This window comes from Coffea eugenioides, unplaced genomic scaffold (assembly GCF_003713205.1).
Source record: "Coffea eugenioides isolate CCC68of unplaced genomic scaffold, Ceug_1.0 ScVebR1_3310;HRSCAF=4504, whole genome shotgun sequence".
Lineage (NCBI taxonomy): Eukaryota > Viridiplantae > Streptophyta > Magnoliopsida > Gentianales > Rubiaceae > Coffea > Coffea eugenioides.
Window position 1 is genome coordinate 1 of NW_020863875.1, and position 4,696 is coordinate 4,696.

Consider the following 4,696-nt stretch of genomic DNA (forward strand, 5'->3'; position numbering starts at 1 on the left):
TTTTAATTTTGAGCACTCTTATTGTGTAGCTCGGATCACCAATCTAGTGTACACAAGGATTTTAGAAAGCGTACACTTGCGAATTTTCAGGCTGGAGGTTGAAAAAACTCTCAATTCGGTCTTATTTCTTAAAATTCATCATGAAATCTCTTAATGAGCTCAATAAAGAATGAAATGTACACGAGTATTATACAAAACAAATAATTGTCTGAACAAAAGCTTCATTATTGCCAATGTTTGAAAAATTTTAAAAGCAATACATATGAGAAAAATTCTAAAGAACTCCTTTACACGTGTATACACACTTTTCTCTCTTAATAGCCCCCTTTTCCTTTGAGCAATGAAATCCCTTAGATGTTTTGCACGAGCGCCTTCAGATGAATTTTCGAATTCACATTGTAGGGCCTGCCTAAGAATCAAGTAATACTTGTAATTTTCAAACTCTATCAGATCAAAATTGTTATCAGATATAGAAAGTTATTTTCACCCTATTGAAATATTTTTATGAATGCAGGGGGGAGGGGAAAAAATAAAAGAAAAATACCCAGAGTTAGTAGGCAAAATTGTAAATTCGGTATGCATGTCCTATGGGGGAACCCTTTTTACACCAAGGGTAGGCCTAGCATGAAAATGCAATCCTCTAAGGTAGGCACTATACCATACCTGATGAATCCGATCAATTGATTGAGTGAAAAATGATTTGAAAAATTTTGCCAATTTGGAGTGAGAAGAAACATTCGTCTTAAAAAATGAGGATAAAATCCGAATGAATTGCTTATTTTGATCGACGCATGATGTGTCAAAAGGGGTAAAATGGTCAAATTCATTGAATGAAATTTGATTATTTATTGAAAAGTGAATGGATAACCCTAAAAATGAATTAAACTAATCAAATGAATTGAATTAAATCAATTGATCAAACCGATCGAGTGAAAGGATGATTTATTCAAAATCGACCGAATTGCCCTAAAAATAGGTAAACTGGTCAAATGGATCGGATGATTTATTGAAAATTGATTAGATCACCCTAAAAAGGGTAAACTGGTCAAATGAAATTGAACGAATCTGATGATTTGAATTTATTCAAAATTGATTGAATTGACCTAAGAATGGGTAAACTAATCAAATGAATTGAATGAAATTGGTGATCTTATTCAAAAATCGACTAGATTGCCTTAAAATGGATAGACTAGTCAAATGAATTCAAAATCGAATAGGTTTGCCCTAAAAATGAACAAATTGATAAAATGGACTGGATGAACATGATCCAATGGACTGAATGAAATTGACAGCTTATCGCGATGCATTAGTCTATGAGCCTTCTAAAATCAAATTTTGGCCTTAATTTATTTATCGTCTCAATAGCGAGGAATTATTTGTGAATTTCTTCAAATTAATGTACTTTTTGCAAGGGATTTTTACCAATTTGATAAAATGGCCAAAAAGTGATTATTAAACGCTCATATTCCAAAGATCGCTCTATGAAAATGATCGGATCCTACTTTACCTTGCGCACTACCCCTTTGGATGGTACAAAATGTAAACGTGCAAGTCTCCTTGGATTAAGTATCCGAGACATAAGGTGGCTTATTCCTAACACGGGATCCCCTAAATGGCATTCCCTTTCTAGAGTTTATGCATGATGCCAGTTTATTAAAGCGATAAAACATGCAGTTTGAAATGAAATATGACCTAAGGGACCCTTTATTTGCCAGGCTAAGCCTAAAATAACATGGCATTATTAATCTAAGAATGCAATATACCAAAATCTTTAAACGTGCAATAGCCTATCTACAAGGGTAAGTTCTAAAAGAAGGTCATGCCAGACCTCTTATTTGCTAGGGTTTTAGGAATGCAATGAAGACACAAAACCAAGAAAAGTTAGTTCAGCCAGATAAAATACACATAACACATTGTAGCAACCAAATAAAACAATAAAATCAATACAAAGAAATAAAGCAATAAAAGGGAAAAAGGGGTTGGATCCCTCCCCTCGTGAATAGTGTCCCTAATAGGGTAAGGCAGACTCTACCCTAGGTAAACTATCATGGATGCATGAGGCTGAGGCTCACTAATGCATCTAGACTCGATAGGTTTTAGGTCCCCGAGCCTTCAGACTTAGAAGCCAAGGGTCGTCAATCCCAAGGTTCTTTGTCGGTGGCTCGAGCGATTTCCCAGACATTGCTACGCACACATCGTGTCACGGCTACATGTCATGAGTGAATCTATCAAAAATCCTCAACCTTCAATTAGAAGCTAAAGGCTATGAACCCAAAGCTTAAAATGGAAGATTGAGTGACTCCTCGGATCATGCTACGCACACATCGTGTCGCGATCACAAGTCCAAGTGAGTCGCCTAATATCCTAATAGGGTGGAGTGGCGTGAGAAGCCACTAAAAGAAAAATAAATGAGGGGTGAAAAAATTAAAGCGTATGCACGTATGCTAGTGCTCGTTTGGAGGGGAGGGATCAAGAACCAACGCGAGGCTCTAGGGTAATATCCCCCACCCAAATGCAATGCAAAGCACGGAATCAAGTACAACATACATCCGAACAACCAATCATACACACGTGAGTGAGGGAATAGTTTGATATGCGTGCGAGGCAAAAAGTCCTAAAATGGAAAACGCAACCCTAATATCCAAATGCTATGTATAAAAAGGGTAGAAAAGGAAAAGAATAGCTAAATCAAATGCTCGGACCCACTTAGGAAGTCCCCAGTGGAGTCGCCAACTGTCGCGCCCCACTTTTTGATTGTGTGAAAGTAGTGTGTATGTGAACGTGTAAAAACGAAAATAAAAGGCCGGGGATTGTGAAATGCGACGGTTTGGCCAAATGAAGTTCAAAAAGGGTTTTGAATGGAAAACGGAGTCGCCACTTGGTATAGAGTTAGGGTGTACCAAGTCACCCAAGAAGTGATTTTTGGAAAGCAAAGTAAACAAACCCCTTTTTAAGAACTTTTAGGTCTACGTAACCAAAGAAAGGGATCGGGGGTCACATTTGATAAGGGAGAAGGCAAAGGCAAAGCCTAAGGCACTCCCTTACCCTAGCCAAAGCTAGTTGCGTGATTTAGCCCCACGTTTCCTAATTCTTCTACCCAAAATATGCGTTGCATGTTGGATGTGACTAATGGATATGAAAAGGAAAGAAAAATGCAATCCTAAATTTAAAATGTCTCTTATGAGCCTTTTTGGTCCCAACCACATGAGTTGTGGTGGCCAATAAGGAAAGCTCTCATAGAGGTCATGAATAATGCAAATGAAGACTCAAGTATGAGTGTAAGTGTGCAAATGTAAGAAAAATGCAAGTGTGCAAATGTAAGAAAAGTGCAAGTGTGCCAATTGAGAAAATGAAGGTGTTTGTGTGCAAGTGGATGAAAATATAGTATAATAGCAGTGAATGCATCTAAGTGCGATTGGGTGCAATTTGTGAGGTAGAAAATAAATAAATGATAGGGAAAGAAGAGATGTGTGTGAACATGGCATGTGGAGTGAGAAAAATATAAGTAGTGAGAAAATGTAGATAAAAAAATGAAAAAGTAATATGGTAAAATGGAGGTGCATGAACCTAGAGGAATGCATCAAGTCGGGTACGGGAATGACTCATAATTTCACGACTTTAATTTTCCCTTTGATTAGAAGGAAGAACTAGCGTGCTAAGGCTATTTTTGTAGCCACACTCGCTCGTTTCCCTTATCGAAAGGGGACCCTCAAGCAAATGTACCCTATAACTAGCATGAGGATGCAAAAACCTAAAATGAAGGGGAAAGGGTTGGAGGGGCATGCCAAATGCTAGAAAAACTAAGAAACATGCATGAAATGGAGTGGAACATGCAAGTATGAACTAGCGAGGGAGATCCCTAAGGGTCTAGCGTTGGACTAGCCCATATCTATGCATTCCTACTAGCGTTGGACTAGTGAAAAACGGGATAATGAGCCACAACTAGCGTTGGACTAGTGTGGTGACGTGCATTCATCCATTACATTCATCTATGACTATAGAACGCAAGTAGACATGCCAATCACCTATAAACACGTAGCACATAACACTTAGCATGCTGGACTAAATGCAAGAGCCTAATAAAACAAATTAACACGTAGCAACAAAAGCAAGCAATCAATCTAATGAACCTATTACATTTGCTAACTAAAACAAAAGGGAAAGGGGAGAAATGGACCAAAATGCTCTTCAATCCCTATCTATTACAAGCCAAGAGGTGTACACATACCCCATAAAGAATAACTTAATAAAAACAAAAGCAAATGAATAAATGAAAGAAATTAAGGAAAGGCAAGGAAAGCAAAGTAGACATGCGATTCTCACTTAGCACGTTGGATCACATAGGGGAGAGACAAAAAGATAAAAGAAGTTATACCTCCCTTGAGTTGATGCCCTAACGAAGTGAAATTACTAATTTATCCTCCAAAATAAAAGAAAAGGTCAAGGCATCATTTTAATTGAGAAAATTAAAGAAAGTATGCAAACACGAGCTCGCTTGGTCCGAAAGCCCTTAAAATTATGAATTAAAAGCAACTTAAACAAAGCAAGGTGGCCAGTTGAAGCAAACAAGTAATGAAGTTGCAAAAATTAAAACTACCATGGACCAAATTGATGAAATTATTCAATTGATTGGGTCATAGCAGCATTAGTTGGAAGCCAAGGGGTTGATTTGCAATTTTAGAAATTATTTCTTCAT